Source organism: Somniosus microcephalus, chromosome 16 (genome assembly GCF_052327205.1).
Source record: "Somniosus microcephalus isolate GS21.2 chromosome 16, FLI_Smic_1.0, whole genome shotgun sequence".
Lineage (NCBI taxonomy): Eukaryota > Metazoa > Chordata > Chondrichthyes > Squaliformes > Somniosidae > Somniosus > Somniosus microcephalus.
In genome coordinates, this window is record NC_141002.1 from 73,232,361 (window position 1) to 73,251,288 (window position 18,928).

Below are 18,928 nucleotides of genomic sequence, written 5' to 3' on the forward strand. Positions count from 1 at the left end.
TAAGGATAGATTCTTGGGGGACCCCTGAAGTGACAAATGAGGGGTGGGAAGAGAAACCATTAGTATAGAAATGCTGTGGCTACAACTGGATAGGTAAGAGTGGAACCACCCAAGGGCAGTCTCACTGAGTTGGACAGCGGAGGAGAGATGTTCAAGGAGGATGGTGTGGTTCCTCATGTCTAAGGCTGCAGAACAGTCAGGTACTAATTTATGTTTAGACTGTGAATACTTCTGAGATAATTAAAGAAAAAGAAAGACTTGCATTTATATAGCACCTTTCAGGACCTCAGGATGTCCCAAAGCACTTTACATCCAATGAAGTACTTTTGAAATGTAGTCACTATTGTAGGAAATGCAGCAGCCAATTTACACACAGCAAGGTCCCACAAATAGCAATGTGATAATGACCAGGTAAACTGTTTTAGTGGTGTTGGTTGAGGGATAAATATTGGCCAGGACACCAGAATAAGTCCCCTGCTCTACTTCGAATAGTGTCATTGGAATGATTTATATCCACCCGAGATTGCAGATGGAGCTTTCATTTAACACCTCATCTGAAAGGTGGCTCCTCAATACTGCAGCGCTCAGTACTGCACCGAAGTGTCAAGCCTAGATTATCTGCTCAAGTTTCTGAAGCTGGGTTTACACCCTCAACCTTCTGACTCGAGGTGAGAGAGCTACCATTGAGCCACTGAGTTTAAAAATTTGTATGTCTAAAAACGTTATCGTAAAAGTTGAAGTTTTAACTAGAATCTTATGCTACTATTTTAAATAATAACCTCTTGTGGCGGTCCTAACGGTTGTCTTTTACATTGAGATATATACATAATTCTCTTTAACTTAACTTATTTACGTATGTATAACTTACCTAACTGTATGTACTTAATTTACTTAATTGTATAACTTACCAGTTAGGGCTGTTGCCTCTTTAACTTACCTGTTGGGCCGTTGCCCCTTTAAGAGGCGACCTAACGCGCTGACGTCACGCATCACGTGACGCATGCGCGTCGGCCGCCGACCTAACGCGCTGACGTCACACGACGCATGCGCACTGGCCCGATTTGGGCTTCCAAGACGGCCGCCGGCATAGCCCGGCCTATCGAGACTTCGGCTGTATCAGCCAGCAAGCGGGAGCGAAGGGATTCTCCGCTCCCGCGGCAAGTACTGGCACAGCCCGGCCTAGTAACCTCGGCCTTAAAGGCCAGCCTCCGTAACGGGGAGATGTACTGACAACGGCGCAGGTCACGTGACCGCCTAAGCGCACGTGAACGTGCTGATGTCATGACGCGGTCACGTGACGTTGGGAATATAGAGCCGAGTGTGAGGAGGTCATGAGGCTCCCCACACGCTCCCCACGGGACTGGGAACGCAGTCCTTGTGGAGTCCCCGCTGGGACAAGGTCTACAACATGGTGCTCCTGCAGTCAGCCATCTTACCTGCTATCTTACTTACCGTAAGACCTACAACATGGAGTTCCTGCAGTCAGTCACCTTACCTGTCACCTTACCTGCTGTAATTATCCTGTGATCTACAATATGGTGCTCTTGCAGTCAGCCATCTTACCTGCTACCTTACCTGCTGTATTATCCTGTTCTGGTAAATAAACAACTTATTTATAGTTCGTCGAAGCTAAACTTTTTTATATAGTGGCGATTTACACGAACCACTACACTCTCATGGATTTAATTATACAAATTGAATTAGGGAGAATGGTGAAGCGCAATTCAACTGAGGTTATCAAAAGACGCAGGTACAGTACAATAAATATTGAGTTGATACGATCAGAATGAAGGTAAGTGTAAATGGTGAAATCAATTTAAAAGTTAGACTAATTGTAAAAGAAGAGTGAAAATCCTATTTTGAGGTAAATAATCATAGTATGTTAAGAATGCTGGTAGCACAGACAGGGCTGTGAAACAGGGATACAGTAATGTTGAATATTAGCTGAAGGGGCCTTAGGTGGGGTTTCAGGAAAATGAGAATATCTTCTGATTAGGTCACACAAAGTTGATGCATAACTTCTTCCATGAAAGCCATTTCACAGATTGTTTTTCCGCTGTATAACCTTGGATGGGGAGTATGTTGTTTTCTTTTGAGTCATTGGGGTAGATTTTAACCTAACCTACCAGGCATGAACAAGGTGGGCGAGTCATTAAAATGGCAGGTGGGGGTTTGCGCTGCAGTCCCAACGTATTACTACCCCCACAACCCACATCAAAACGGGCACGGGAGGACTGCCCACCCCAGGCAGGTGGGGGCATACTTTACACTGAAAATCCATGACGAAGTCATTGACAACACAACGCAAGTTTTAATTCAGGAAACTGGGAGGCCTGAACAGAGCCAAACCCATCAGCTAGACCAGCAGAGCGGCCAGAAGAGGCCAAGCTTTATATTTTTATTTCGCTTTTCTAAAGATTCTTTCTGGGCCAAGAGGAGCAGGAATGATCTCCTGGGCCTCTCAGCAGTCCTTGGGCCTCACCAACCTTGCCTTGCCTCTCCCTCCCAGCGCTGGGATCTCCTTTCTTCCCCCAAGCATTAACTTTATGCCCGGGGCCATTCCCTTGGGTCAGGCTGAATTCTCACTCCCGTTCGCCGTCCCTGACGTGACTCTGCCAAATACTAATGAGGCCCGGGAGTTAAAATGGGCCAGGCCTCACAGTTAACTCTCCGTGGGAGTTCCACTCCTGCCCCAAACGTGCTGACAGTTAAAATCAACCCTATTATGTGTTTAGGGAGATGGGAATTACTATGTCATGGATAGTTTAAACATCTTGAGTGATTGTGTTCCATCAGGGCTATTTTGGAAGACAGGTCTAAAATATATCAAATACGGAGGCAACTTCACCATGAATGTAGCAACATTTTTCACAAATGGGTTTGTTTAAATTTATGTAGTCTGCAGGGGTATATAAATATGTCCAATAGAACATTTTACATTGACCTTCTTTAATGCCGTTGCAGATGGATACTACATTTGCAGTCTTCCAGATTTGAATGTCATTCTTCCCATATCTAAAAGCCTCTGGAGATCTTCCAACCAAGCTTGTATAATTAAATTGGAATTCTTTGTGTCCATACTGTCAAAGAAATTAGTTTGCATGCCCAATGACTCAGCCAGCTTAACAAGGGAGTAAATGAGACATACAGATCTAGAAGGTCCCAAGTTTGATCTCCAATCTACACCAGGCTAGCTGAGCTCAGCCACAATTGTAGCAGAGGTGTGAAGACTGGCCTCAACACTTATTCGTTAAGGATGGGGTGGGGGGGAAAGGCAAGGGATTCTGCTCCGGATAGCTATCTATGCAGCTAGTAGGGCACCTTCACCGAAGCGTACGAGAGCATGGGCCTTACACTAAACATCCGTAAGACAAAGGTCCTCTACCAACCTGCCCCCACCACACAGTGCTGCCCCCCGATTATCAAAATCCATCACAAGGCCTTGGACAACGTGGACCACTTTCCATACCTCGGGAGCCTACTGTCAACAAGGACAGACGTCGACGATGAAGTCCAACACCGCCTTCAGTGTGCCAGTGCAGCCTTCGGTCGCCTGAGGAAGAGAGTGTTTGAAGACCAGGACCTCAAACCCGGCACTAAGCTCATGGTCTACAGGGCAGCAGCGATACCCGCCCTGTTGTATGCCTCAGAGACATGGACCATGTACAGCAGGCACCTCAAAGCACTGGAGAGGTGCCACCAACGCTGCCTCCGCAAGATCCTGCAAATCCATTGGCAGGATATGATGTGGAGATGCCGGTGTTGGACTGGGGTGGACAAATGTGGGAAGTCACACAACACCAGGTTATAGTCCAACAGCTTTATTTGAATTGTGATTTCAAATAAAGCTGTTGGACTATAACCTGGTGTTGTGTGACTTCTCACAATTGGCAGGATAGGCGCACCAATATCAGTGTTCTTGCTCAGGCCAACATCCCCAGCATCGGAGCTTTGACCACGCTCAATCAGCTCCGATGGACGGGTCACATTGTCCGCATGCCCGATACGAGACTCCCAAAACAAGCGCTCTACTCGGAGCTCCGGCATGGCAAGAGAGCCCCAGGTGGGCAGAGGAAACGCTTCAAGGACACCCTCAAAGCCTCCTTGAAAAAGTGTAACATCCCCACCGACACCTGGGAATCCCTGGCCCAAGACCGCATAAAGTGGAGGAGAACCGAGGATGACTTGCTTCCACATTAAAAATGAGCTTGCAGGTGACTGATTAGTCCAATGCGGGACCTACAGTCTCTGTCACAGGTGGGGCAGACGGTGGTTGAAGGGGCGGGTGGGTGGGGTGCTTGGGTTGACGCGCGCTCCTTGCGCTGCCTGCGCTTGGCTTCCACTTGCTTCCAGCGAAGAGACTCGAGGTGTTCGGCGCCTTCCCGGATGCTTCTCCTCCACTTTGTGCGGTCTTGGGCCAGGGATTCCCAGGTGTCGGTGGGGATGTTACACTTTTTCCAAGGAGGCTTTGAGGGTGTCCTTGAAGCGTTTCCTCTGCCCACCTGGGGCCCTCTTGCCGTGCCGGAGCTCCGAATAGAGCGCTTGTTTTGGGAGTCTCGTATCGGGCATGCAAACGATGTGAACCGTCCATCGGAGCTGATTGAGCGTGGTCAGAGCTTCGATGCTGGGGATGTTGGCCTGAGCGAGAACACTGACGTTGGTGCACCTATCCTGCCAATGGATTTGCAGGATCTTGCGGAGGCAGCGCCGGTGGTACCTCTCCAGTGCTTTGAGGTGCCTGCTGTACATGGTCCATGTCTCTGAGGCATACAGCAGGGCAGGTATCACTGCTGCCCTGTAGACCATGAGCTTAATGCCGGGTTTGAGGTCCTGGTCTTCAAACACTCTCTTCCTCAGGCGACCGAAGGCTTCACTGGCACACTGAAGGCAGTGTTGGACTTCGTCATCGACGTCTGCCCTTGTTGACAGTAGGCTCCCGAGGTATGGAAAGTGGTCCACGTTGTCCAAGGCCTTGTCGTGGATTTTGATAATCGGGGGGCAGCACTGTGTGGCGGGGGCAGGTTGGTAGGGGACCTTTGTCTTACGGATGTTTAGTGTAAGGCCCATGCTCTCGTATGCTTCGGTGAAGATGTTTACAATGGTTTGGAGTTCGACCTCTGAGTGAGCGCAGACGCAAGCATCGTCTGCATACTGTAATTCAATGACAGAGGATGGGATGACCTTGGATCTGGACTGGAGGCGACGGAGGTTGAACAGTTTCCCGTTTGTTCTGTAAATTAGCTCCACTCCAGTGGGGAGCTTACTGAGGGTGAGCTTTTTTGATCTCACAAATGCCTTCGACACTATCAACCGTGAGGGATTATGGAGTGTCCTCCTCAAATTCGGCTGCCCTCAAAAGTTTGTCACTATCCTCCGCCTGCTTCACGACGACATGCAAGCCGTAATCCTGACCAACGGTTCCTCCACAGACCCAATTCATGTACGAACCGGGGTCATGCAAGGCTGTGTCATCGCACCAACGCTCTTCTCAATCTTCCTTGCTGCTGGATAACATATCTGCAGGTCCTTTATCAATGTGGTGTTCAAGTCAAGAAGTTCAGCACATTATCTAGGTGGATAGTCCGGTTCAGTATGGAAGGAGTGCTACACTGTCAAAGCTGCCATCCTTGGATGAGATATTAAACCTAGGACCCAAGTGCCTATACAAGTAGATGTTAAAAATCCCCTGACACTATTTGAAGAAAAGTAAGGAATAGGTGTCCTGGCCAACATGCCTCCCTCAACTACCACCACCAAAAAACAAATCAACTGGCTATTCACCTCGTTGCTGTTTGTGGGACTTTGCAGTGCACTAAATGGCTGTATGTTTACCTACAAAGCAACTGTGGCTGCACTTCAAAAACATTCACTGTATTTGGATGCCCCAAGAGGTGCGATTAGGCGCTATATAAATGCAAGTTCCCATAGGTGAAAACCGTTAGAAATAACTTGCATCAACCTCACTGTGCTCGTTTTTCTTTTGGGGGGTGGGGGGGGGGGGGGTGCGGCGGGGGGGGCAACATATTTATGTTTAGACTGTGAATGCTTTCTGAGGCAATTAAAGAAAAAGGACTTGCATTTATGTAGTGTTGGTCATGTCCCACAGCGCTTTACAACCAATGAAGTACTTTTGAAGTGTAGTCACTGTTGTAATGTATGAAATGCAGCAGCCAATTTGTGCACAGCAAGCTCCCACAAACAACAACAATGGCCAGATAATCTGTTTTAGTGATGTTCATTGAGGGATAAAATTGGCCTCGACACCGGGGAAAACTCCCGATATTCTTCTAATAGTGCCATGGAAACTTTTATATCAACCCGAGAGGGCAGATGGGGCCTTGGTCCAACATCACACCCATAAGACAGCACCTCCGACAGTGCAGCACTCTCTCACTACTGCACTGAAGTGTCGGCCTGGATTACGTGTTTAAGTCCCTGCAGCAGAGTTACTGACAGGATAAAAGAACTGAATTAAACACTATTGAGTTAACCACTAGCCCCTTAAGCATCCTCTGGGCGTATTTACACACCAACTTTAGTGCCACAGCAAAGCAGTTTCCACTTTACTGTAATGTCTTCAGACTTCCCATCATACTGCAAACTCAAAAGCAGCAGTTCTGAAACCCAAACAGCAGATCTGATACTGTAATGTAAATGCAGGCTTGAGCAATTGGAGTTCCAAACTAATATTGCTTTTCTTGCATAGCTCGGATTTTGATTTTGATTAAGCTTTGCAACAATGAACTGAAAATGGATTCCGAGAAGTCTGTGTAAATCAGCTCTCAATTCCTGCAGCAAGACTGGAGAGTTATTGGATATCAGGTTGCTGTGTGCAATGTAAATGCAGTCACTAAACAAGTACATCTGATGCTATTTGGCAATTTAAAACTAATTGCCCTAATTAGGCCATCAACAGTTTAATAGACATTGGGCTCAATTTTTGACTTTTGGGTGACCAATCGACGGAGAGCAATGGTCGGTCACCCTCACCTGCCGCAAAGAGATGATGGCGATTTCCAGGCACCGGCCTCAATTACATTGAGCCAGCGAGCTGCAGGGGTGAAACAGCTGACCAAGATCAGGCTGCCACAGCCATCATCAAGGTAAGTGTGAGGGAGGAGAAGGGTCCCAAGGCATTAGCAGCCCAGATTATTTTTGTTGGGCCTGGAGGAGCAGGAGTGGTTCTCCGGGTCCCTCAAAAAAACTATCCAACTTACTTTGGCTTTGCCTCTTTGTCTCTATCGCCTGTGGAAAGGATGGAAGTGTGCACGCCGCTGTTCCAACTATTTCCAACCTAAAATGGCTAGCGGGGTCCTAAGGCTACCATTTGCATACTGAACTGGGCCTACAACCTGAAACAAGCAGGTGCTTTGGGCGCCCAGATGTTGACCACTTTCAAAATGGCGCTGGCCGCATTGTCGGGGTTAACAGGGCACTAAGGCTACCGACCCCATTTTGAGGATGTTAACACCAGGCGAAACAATTTAAACGACCCCATTATTTTTCACTCCCAATTCTACGGATTAGTGTTTTGTTTAATCACAATTCTTTGACACTTTGGGCTGGATTTTCATTCAGCAGTCGGGAAGGAGGCGGGACTACAACTTTCGGGTTTTAGTCCCGCCTCCATCGAGATGCGGCCAATCCATGCGATTTTCCCTTGATTGACCTTGTTGAGCCCACCCAGCGGGCTCAGCAGGCCAATTAAGGGCCACCCGGCAACAGGTGACGTCACAGACTGAAATTTCATCTGTCAAGACGTCATGACAGATGAAATATCAGTGTTTCACAGCTGTTTGAAGCTGTCAAACACTGACAGTCTGACTTCTAACCGGAGTCCTTCTACGCAGACTCAGTTAGAACTCTCACCGGCAATGCAAGCTGAAGGCTGTCACTTTTGACAGCTCGCAGCTATTTTGCTTTCAGTGCCGGCTGAGTGATGGACTCCCGAAACCTAGAGGAAGAAAGGCTGTTAAGGTAAGTACAGGTAATTTAAACTTTTTTACACACTTTAGACATACCAAACACACTTACCTTTGCACTCATGCACCCATCACTCACCTGAACACTGACATCGCGACCCTGCTCTAACCTGGCGTGGTTTGGAGCCGTCGGGAATCCCACACGACACCCCTCAAAATAGGGATTAGGCTAAAAACTGCCTGTTAACAGGCAGTTAATTGGCACTAATCCCTTCCCGCCTCGGGTCGGCGGGTCCCAGTGCGGGGCGGGTACCCGCCTCCCGTGAAACTTATGTGGAGGCGGGTTTTGGGCGGGATGGTGTCGGGACCCACGAATTCGGGATTTTAGCCCCCCGCACGCCTAAAAGCCCGCCTCACAGCACACTGAAAATCAAGGCCTTTGTTTCTTGATAGCAGGATACAGTGGTACCAAAAACTGTAGGAACTCATCATTTTTACTAAAATAATTCAAACCACTGACCAAAAATGTCGGTTCTACGAAGTAAACTGGAACAATTCTTTATAAAAATAGAACAGACTGGTAAATAATTAATGAAAGTGAAGGTTCAGGAGGATCAGTTACATAATCCTCACACTTAAGCCATAAACATCCCTTTGAGATCGGTTATTTTTAGGTTCTGAATATATAGTGGAAGTAATTGATTATATTCTCAATGAATTTGAGCAAAACTCAACATTATATAAATTGTTCAAGATACACACCAATCAGAACCTGTACTGCACAGCACCACAATACATTTTTTCCTCAAAAACAATTTTGAATTGAATTAATGCTAGAGTTGGGAGCAGTGCTCTCTGATGTTGGAATCTCAACTTCCAGACACAGCTCTCTGGGCCTACTGGAAAGGGAGGGAGCAGGGAGAAAGAGTTAAAAAGCCCCAGGTTATTTACCCGTCAGAAAGCTGCCGGATCCTACCGACCACGATTTTCACTCTGGCTTTTGGACAGGCAGCTAAGCCGCCCACCCAAAGCCAGCAGGCCCCTTCATTAAATATGAAGATCGGGATCTGATGATGTCATCGGCCTCCAACTGCGATTTTAACTCAGGCCTGAGCGGGAAAGTCGCTGCAGCTTTCCCACCAGGCTGAAGAGAGGGTCGGGACCTACAGGACGATGAAGAAGCCCAAACAGGTACTTTAAAAAAAAAACTTTCCTTTGTGGGGCCAATAGTCTTCCCTCCCCCTCCTCCAAGGATGGGGCGAGTGCTACAAGCATCCGCCGTGATGGCTCTAAACTAGGAATAGTTTATATTTAAAAGTATCTCTGCCAGGATTCCTTATATATAAATCATGGAAAGTTATAAAGAATTCTGATTCATTTCCTTCCATATTTTTGTGGTTATACTTTGACAGGGAGCATTAATGACATAATTGGGGGAAACTGGTTGGGAGCAGTTACTAAAGCAGACAGTGAGAGGGAGCCAGATAAATGCATACAGTTGAAATGGCACATGTACGGAAACCCCAAAGTTAACTCACTATATCTACAGATGTTGATGCAGCTCCCTCACTGCTGGGCTCAGTGACTTCTCTCACACAGCTCTCTCAATGATGGCAGCAACAGCCACAGTCGAAACAAAAGTACCAGCACAAAGAGACAGGAAAACAAAAGTGAAATCCAATTCGGTTTTGTATTTCCCCCCTGCCCCCCAGGAAAAAAAGGTGGTCTCTTTTTCATCACATAGCTGTTGCATGTAATAATGGAGAACTTTCTTAAAAACAAACGTTATCTAATCCTTTGCTTTGAGATGTTGGCTGCCAGTTATACACATCAAACGGTAAGTGAAATGGTCACCACAATGTGCCTCAACTGACTAATGACATGCTGACCTAGACAACCAATAGTCTGCAGCTTCAACTGTCCCAGTGTCAACATTCCTCCACGAATGGTACTGATCAAGAAAACTAGACTGACCATCTGATCAACTTCTAACATATACTTCAAATATAAACCTCATCGAAGAATTCAAACAACAAATCTTTCTGTATTGTTACAAGCTAGTGCGTTAGTAAATATTTTTAAAAAATCACTGATGGCCAGTACACAACTGATCAAGTGTAGCTGATCAATTAAAAAGGAATGGAATTAAGGCAAAAACTGATGCTGCAGGAAATATGATAATCTATGATGGCGTAAATTAATTCTAGCGACCAACACTCTGGGATTTTGGTATAGTCTGTTCCTATTTATTACAGGAGCCAACTCTGAACAATCTGCCAAACTAAACAGGCATTATCTCATAACCACCCTTAGCTACTTATGACCACCATCCACCGTATACGCCATTTACTTGTCATTTCTAGCTAGTGCGTGATCCACTATTCAAAGTCCTTACACTCCAATGCGAAATCCCACATGCGTTTCAAAACAGCATTGATGCGGTCTGAAATATAAACCTGACTACTCATATCTCCTGAAATATTCTTCAACATTCCTAAGAAAGCATAACTCGCCTTTTCTTGTGCTCCAGTAAAACCTGGCATGACTCACGCAGGACAAAGTCAAGATTGCTGTTTTTGCTGTTGGATGACTACCCAGTGACCCCTACTGGAAAGTGTATGTGTGTGGACATAGGGCGAGGACAGAAATTGTGCTTGGCTAAGATGACTCTTATGGTCAAATATCCTATTTACTGTCTCGCTCTCTGAATTGCTCACACATTAAGAATGGTCACTGGTTAGCAATACATCTACCTCTACAAATCACCAGATTCAATGACGTGACATTCAACTGGCAAAACTCAATCTCGTTTAATTCCTATAAACTTAATAGACTGTTCACCATGAGATCAAAAGCTTCAGCAGGTTACAATTATCAATTAGTCTCTATGGTGCACTGCAAATTAAAATTATCCTTTGAAAGAAAGTTCCGATTGCAGCTGATTTTTTTTTAATGAGAGGTTTTCCTAGGAAATTACTGGGGGGCGGTTGGATTTTTTAACCCTACCCTGGGCAGTTAAAATCACCCAAGTTACTTACCTGCCATGGTTGTCGCCGTGTGCTGACAGTTTTGTATCTTAACCTGCTCTCCTGAGCAGGCTGCAAGGACACCTGCCCAAAGCCAGCGGGGTCCTTTTTAACGAATGTCTGTTGGCTCCCGATGACAACATCATGGCGCGACTGCAATTTTTACTGGGAGGCCTGCGCAAGAAACGGCAGTGACCTTCCTGTTTGGGACCAGAAGAGGCCCAAAAAGAGAAGTGTAATTTCTTTTTTTAAGTATCCTTGTGGGGCCAGGAGGAGCAAATGTGATCCTCTGGGCCCCAGAACAAAATCGTAGACCTCCCCTGCCACGATATTGTGCACCCCCCCGACCGCGGGGATCCTGTGGGACACCTCGGTAGACGATCCCGAGCACTTACTGCTTACCGTGTGGCCTCTGGGCCATACGAATTGTTGGTTTTTAGTATAGTTCCCATGTGCTTAGAATTTCAAATACATCTGCTTTGTTCTAACCTTTCAGATCCCATCAGGTTTTTGACTTAAGGAGCATCATAATTTAAAAAATGCTACATCACACAGGTCACCAGTTTTAAAGGATATGGGTTAAATTTGTAGCAATGAAAATGGGACATCAAGAATTATAATTTTGTCCCATTTGTAGGTATAAGTGCACCTGAAGGCACTTCATGGCTAATCCTCCTTTCTCATTGCTGCTCACTGTTTGCCTCCTGTGTTGTATGAGTGCAAGAAAAACTGTAAACAATGAAGACTCAAATTCAGCCGGGTCATAAATATGTGCATTGGACGGGCAGTGTGGAGAGGTTGAGAAACACAGTTACACACATGATACAAAGACTTGTAGAATCATTCGACCTGTACCATCATAACTGGCCACCCAGCTTGCTTAAATGTACATGCATCACATTTATGCAGCTACGGCTTATTAATATGGTAGCATGCGACACCCAATTATTCTGTCAAAATTAACATCTTCTGCACAAAAACACTAATAAAACTGCAAACTGCAAATAGCAAAGCAAGACTAAAAGGGTCAGTAATAACCATTAAATATAACTTCAAATTAAAAAAATTCCTATATGCATGCAAATGGAAACAGTTTATTTGTTCCTATATCAGTTTCTTTGTGCATGTAAAGAGGAAAAATAGAACAAAAACACAGGAAATCTGAAGTGCCATCTAAAGGTAAAGCACGCTGAGGATTTGGGACAATGAAGCTTCTACATAACCTCTTGGAATCCAATCAACATGCATCAAAGTTGAGACAAAATAAAGTGTAAACCTAGACTTTTGGTGGTGTTAAGTGAGAAGAAAAATCAAGCTTTATTTAATGCGCAAGTCTGGTGCACATTACTGAACTTGCACATGAAGTTGGCAGGCATGATGCAAGTAGCTCCGGGTAGGTCCTTCCACAATCCTGAAGACAGATGTCCTATAGCTGATAAGAACCACCAAGACTTGGGACAACAGCTTTTGGAAGGGGTTACCTGGAGGCCAGCTGTGAGAACACACACTCATACCCAGGGCTCAATCCCTAGCAGGATTGGGTTGCAAAATGGCAAGTAGCTGCTGTTGAAACTTTGCACTTCCAACTGTTGGAAACACTATTCAATGGGGTCTGGCTATCTGTGGTCAGGAGGATGGTAGCAATGCGCTCACATAATTTTATTATGAGTTGTGCTGCTCACTGTGCCACTCATGAGGAGCTCCTGGTACTTGCCGTCAACCTGGTCAAGGCTGAAATTTGCAATTGTCAGTTGTCTAATGATGAACAAGTAACTGTCCTCCCTTGGGGAGAAGGAGAAGAGGTAAGTGGGTTATTTTGGGGGTTAAGGTGACACCAAGATGACTTCTGACTTTGAACATTTGGAATCATATCAATACTTTGTGGCTGACCCGATAATTGAATAACTTTTATTTCTGGGGACAGAAACAAAGATGCTTACAGATGATGCCAATTTGGGGGGGGGGGTGGGGAGAGCAGGTTTCAAACAACAGGACACAGGCAACCCTATACAAAGGGATCTGGATGAATTTGGAACATTGCTGAGGAGCAGCTAATTACATTTAATGTGGTTAAATGCAAGGTCATGAGAATAGAGAAGGGAAATAACATTGTGGGAGTATCAACTATGGTTCTTGGCTACAGGACAACATCGGGGGGTATTGGTGGATAACTCACTGAATCCAATGACACTGTGAAGCAGCAGAAAGGAAAGATGACCAGATCTTGGGATGTCTAGCTAGAGGGAACGACTACAAATTCCAGTAGATGATGAGTCTGCACAAGGCACCGGAATGGCCACCGATGGGTGTGCTGTGCACAATTCCGCTGACCATCATGGAACAATAATGTTCAGGCGTTGGACGAAGTGCAGAAAAGAGCAACCAAGATGATACTTAATGCATTAAGCATTGTGGGAGCCTAAGATTGTTTAGTCTGGAGAAAAGATTCACTGGAGATATTCAAGATTTTTGAGAGAATAAATAAATTGAACCTCAATCTGTTCAAGGCTCCCCACAAACTCCAGAGCCAGGGACATGGACTCAAGCTTAGAAGGAAGGTGCTTCCAACAGGTTAGATTTAAAGTATGTGCAATGGCTGGTGAACGTGTGGAATGGACTGCCCAGGGAACCAAATAATGTGGGAAAATTGGAGGGAATTGGATACATATTTGAGAGGGATTGAGAGGCATTAGTTTTTGGGACTTACCAGATGGACTGCAAAGTCTTTCTGACCCTGTAAAGTCAGGATTCTAGGGCATTTTTGATATTTGACCGGTCACTCTGGCTCACTAATGGACCCTGGCAAGGGGTAGAGCTGTCATTTGGGGCCTATAATAATTCTTATTTAATTCAGATACCTCTACAAGCCAGTGCACAAATGAGTAGAGTGATCTCTGCTTGTCAAGCAGGGGAAAGATCACTAGTGGTCGAGCAAATTGTGTTCCTACAGGGAGTGCACACACACTCTGTATTGCACAAACAGAAAATCTATTCTGTGGAGACTTCTCAGTTACTTGGTTTGGAGACTCTTGAATGAGGTGATGGGATTTCCATGTGGAAAGCTGGCTAAACAAAATTCACAAAGATTGGGAATCAACGCTAAAAATGCTAACGTTAAGCTCCCCTAATGGCTTAGTTGGCAAAATCAGATACTTGTTTCAGTGCCGCATATCTAGTTGGGGTGTGGGGGGGAAGGCCAGGGCAGAAAGTGCGTGTGTAGCTTCCAGGTAAGAATGAGGTCATAATTGAACAGCCTGCCATTACAATAAGTCACTACCATCAGAAAGTGGGGGGTAAAAGAAACACTAATGTCTTATTAAGTGTATTAAACAACCCCGTATAAAACAAAAGCTGTATATGTTTGCAGATAATACTATCTAATACTGGCAGAAATATCCCATTTAAAAGGCAAGAGAAGTCCTCAATATGGCACACAAATGTTGGAAGTCTATGGAGGGTTAACCGGAATTGCTGGTACTGTAATATCTCCCATGGCTTATCGCCAAGAAATTGTAGTAATGCTGATGCTTTGAAATTAATGCAGTCATTATGCTGCTCAGGTCCTGTGTGCTTTGGACATCGATTCTCAACTGAACATTGTGTTTCTTTAGAAGCTGGACACATTAGCTTCAATAAAGAGGCTTCCTGACTTTTCAGTCATTTGGATTATCATCACTGTGCTGACAAGAATATGAATCTCAGACTACATTTCTAATTGTGGATCAAGTTCTCTCCTTCCACTCCAGTTACCAAGCCTTCCTATACAAGAAAAGGTTAGCTGAAGTAAAAAGGCCATGTGTACGTAACCTCTAGAAACCCCAAAGTCTACTACAAGATCAGAAGTTTTTAAACTGATCCAGACTACCACATGGTAAAGACATCTGTTAGGATACAGTGAAGGAAACAGATGGAAAAGGAAGAGATTCCTCAGAATGTAGTGTAAGATTTACATTATCCTCCATGAACTTCCATGTAGTCTCCATGTTTATACAATTTATCACTATTTCCTCAGACAGCTGAGATTAGGAAGCCCACATGAGCTCATGTCCTTGTTATTAACTCCAACTTTGAAAGCAGTCCAGGCTCTCCGCCTCCCTATTCCCGCTATCTCTTCGCTTAAACCATTATTCTAAAGTGCTTATATTACAATATAAAAGTCCACACTACCTGAGCAGGCTTCTTCGGGACCTCTTGCTGTGGCTGAAAAAAAAAATCTACAGTTAGATTCCATCAAGTATTCATGCTGTTTTTCACGCTCCTTAATTGTAAGCATATCAGCATGTCAAGTACAGCAAAGTGCGGAACACCCTTCCCTTGATTTTCACACAGTAAAATACAGCTTTTTCCTTCAAAACCACTTTCTTCCACACCTCTCGTTTCTTCCTAACCTGTAGGCATATACCCTGCATCCCTTCAAATCAGAAGAAGTGTTATACTAACAAAAAAAGGTTTTGGTTGCGCAGTCTGAATTCATTTGACTTGTGCATGCCGTGGCTAAAAGAAACGCTCTGAGAGAGCTGCCAGCTCACTGACTTTTTTTTCCATGAATTAGGTCCTGACAGTTCAATGAGGGGAAAGACAATGTCTGAATCAAGGCCAGCACTGGCTCCCAGCCCAGTATGTGTCAGAGTAATTTTACCAGCTGCCCTTCCAAAAAGCACTCAATCCTCCCATAATCTCAACAAATGGACCATCGATGACTGCAGAGACAGAAAGAGGTGGGGGGGGGGGGCAGGGGTTTGCCAGTGCTTATTCCCAACCCTTCTCATCCCAGCATCAAGCAAGCTCCTGGCCAGGCCCCGCCATCTGATTTTTATGAATGGCTTCAGGAAAACAGATTGAGTGCGATACATTTCTAATTGTCATTCATGAAAAAAGGCAGGATTTACACATTGCTCAGAAACCTGGTAACAATTGAAGTCGCAGACCTTATTAACAAGTGCCTCAGGTTGTAGTCAGAGTTATTGGCTTTTTGGGTTCTTCTGAAAGATTTAACCCTTTAAATACTTAGTTTCCTTGCATCAAAAGGAACAGGATTTGCACCGACAACACCCTCCAGTCATTTTGTATTGTTAAAATATATTGCTTAATACTGTGTGAGACCAAGAATCAAAATGCACGTTGTACTAATTTATATCAATAACAAAGAAATGCTATGCTCAGAACTGTTTTAACAGTGCTGTTGTGTTACAGACACAGTGCAAGCACAGAGGATGAAATACTACACCACACAGCGAAAGCTGTATTGCCTCAATTTCATTTAAGCAACAAAGTCTTGGAAGCTCTTCAAATCATACTTAACAGAAAAGGAATTTTCTGTCAGTAGAAAATGACCTAGAGGCCAGACCCTGTGTAGCTAGGATTTCTTTAAAATGCCGCATGTTTTGTTTTCGGCACTCTCCAACTTTGTTTTTCTAACAAATCTGCAAAAAAACTTCCCATGTCCCCAAACCTGGAACCAGCTACAGTGCAACAAGTGGTGGGTACACAGCCCGAGGCTGTCTTTTGTTAACTGCCTGACACCCCACTGAAACAGCCTCTGGGCTCGCTAAGCTTTCAATCTGTTGCATGAATGAGTCTCCACATATTCTAGACTTGAAATGAGACACCTTTGCAATTCAATGGAACCCTGAATTAAAATGTTCATTTTATGAACGGGGGAAAGAAGAAAGAAAAACTTTAGAAAAAAATATACATGAAGCAATAGAGTGGAGAAATCCATGATGTTTCTAAAGACAAAAGTGTTACCCTGTTAAACTATTCCAACGTTTTGTGTGTGTTGCCTCTATGTAGTACAGCGCTTTTACCAATGATTGTACTGTACTGTATTATACTTACCAATAAACATTTCCTCATTTATATACCACAGTGTTTCCCTGTATATAAACTTTTTTGGTGGTGTTGGTTGATGGAGTAATGTTGGTCAAGACAGTGGGAGAACTCCCTGCTCTTCTTCGCGAATAGTGCCATAGGATCTTTAACGTCCACCTGAACAAGCAGAAAGGGTTTAGCATCTCATCTGAAGGATGCCACCTTCACAATGCAGCACTCCCTTAGCACTGCACAGGCGTGCCAACCTAGTTTAAGCGCTGAAGTCCTGGTGTGAGGGTTAAACCCACAGCCTTCTGACCCCTTAGGCAAAAGTACTGCCAACTGAGCCATGCAGACATTGCTTCCCTGTATATAAACCTCAATAAAGACAGACTTGCATTTGTGTAGCGCCTTTCACGACCTCATGACATCCCAAAGTGCTTTACAGTCAATTAAGTACTTTTTGAAGTGTAGTCACTGTTGTAATGTAGGAAAATGTGGCAGCCAAATTGCGCACAGCAAGATCCCACAAACACCAATGTGATAATGACCCGATAATTTGTTTTAGTAGCGTTGATTGCGGGATAAATTTGGCCAGGACACCAGGGATAACTCCCATACTCTTCTTTGAAATAGCGCCATAGGATCTTTTATGTCCACCTGAAAGAGCAGATAGGGCCTTGGTTTAACATCTCATCTGAAAGATGGCACCTCTGAAAGTGCAGCACACCTTCAGTACTGCACTGGAGTGTCAGCCTAGATTTTTGTGCTCAAGTCTCTGGAGTGGGACTTGAACCCACAACCATCTGACTCAGGAGGTGAGAATACTACCCACTGAGCCACAGCTGACAGTAGCTATTAGGAACCCTCCCGTCCAATTCTTTCTGCTTACTGCTCAGAAATAACACAGCCTTCACTAGACACCTCACTGCTTGGTGCAGCTCAAATTGGGTGCACGGTGTAGCAGATTTTAAATATGCATTCATTCTGACTCTGGCACTGAATGTTATCATGAATGATCACTGCCGCCATGCTACTCCCTGTCTTTTTAGCTGAAGAGTTCCTCTGTGCACCATATATAGTTATATCACAAATGCATTCTTTATAAACATTCCACAGCTTGGTTTCTCAGGATTGAAACTAGTAGTGGTAAATTTTCCCAGGAGTGCATTTTTTGCACGTGCCCCCCACCCCCACCACCCTCCTTCCCCCAAAGGGTTCCTGAAGCTTTGTGATGAAGCAATGTGTTTTATAGTGGTCTTCTACATTATAGGTAGAACACTTCTGTGAAATCCTTCACCTCATGGAATCATTAGACAGCCAACAGTTACACATTAGATACAATGCAAAAGGATACAAGATTATACAGGAAACTTTCTGGTATCCGGCACAGACGGGACCGAGCTGGTGCCGTACCATCAAAACTGCCGTAGAAACCAGCGCTAATGTTAAAACATACGGAGCTTTTGAGCTCCGTGTGAATCAACAAACCCTGTTGCTTAGCAACAGCTTCAAAACAGTCAGCCGCAGTTTAAAAGCATCTCTGTAGCTAAGCAACAGCTTCAGCTAGACCTTGCAGAGCCTGACTGGGAAAAAAAAAGCAACGAGAAGTAAAAAAACTTATAGGAAACGGCTCCTGAATTTTGCCGGTAGATAGAGCTTTCTGGACATTTAACCTCCGGTTAAACGAAAGTTTCCTGTAATGGATAATTGGAGCGCAATACAGCTAAGAAATTGGGACTTACACTGAATGTTATGGATTTGTAAACTTTTTCCTTTAAATGGTCAATGGATAGGTATATATGTTTCTAAATTTGGGTTGTTATGGTGCACACCTAGCGCAGTAGTGTTTGAACGTTCCATACTTTACAAGCCTGAACATAGTCCATGTTATAAAAAGTTAAAAATTCCCCCTGGCCATGAAGGATGAAGAAAGCACCTTAATAGCTGTGTGCATTATCAAAATAGTGGCAATTTTCAGACTCCAACTCAAAACCACTGTCTAAATTACAAAGTAGGAATTCTATCAATTCAAAACTCATGAAATTATGTCTCCTTTCGACTTTGGAGTTACGTTTAGGTCAGTTGCTTTGGAATGTAAATGTATGACAACATCCATCAAATAGCATAAATACAGGTTTCAGGTTAAGCAAGGAGCTTTTACACAAC

At 44.6% G+C, this 18,928-nt stretch overlaps 1 long non-coding RNA gene across 1 annotated transcript in view; it reads right to left on the reverse strand.

Annotated features, from left to right (window-relative positions):
- The window catches only part of LOC147106279 (uncharacterized), a 32,891-nt gene extending 15,956 nt beyond the window's left edge, over positions 1–16,935 (reverse strand). The window contains exons 1-2 of the long non-coding RNA XR_015081415.1: positions 16,787–16,935; positions 15,116–15,148 (exon numbers count right to left, since the gene is read on the reverse strand). This is a non-coding gene — a long non-coding RNA (uncharacterized LOC147106279). The remainder of the gene's footprint in view (positions 1–15,115; positions 15,149–16,786) is intronic.
- Between the last annotated feature and the right edge of the window lie 1,993 nt (positions 16,936–18,928).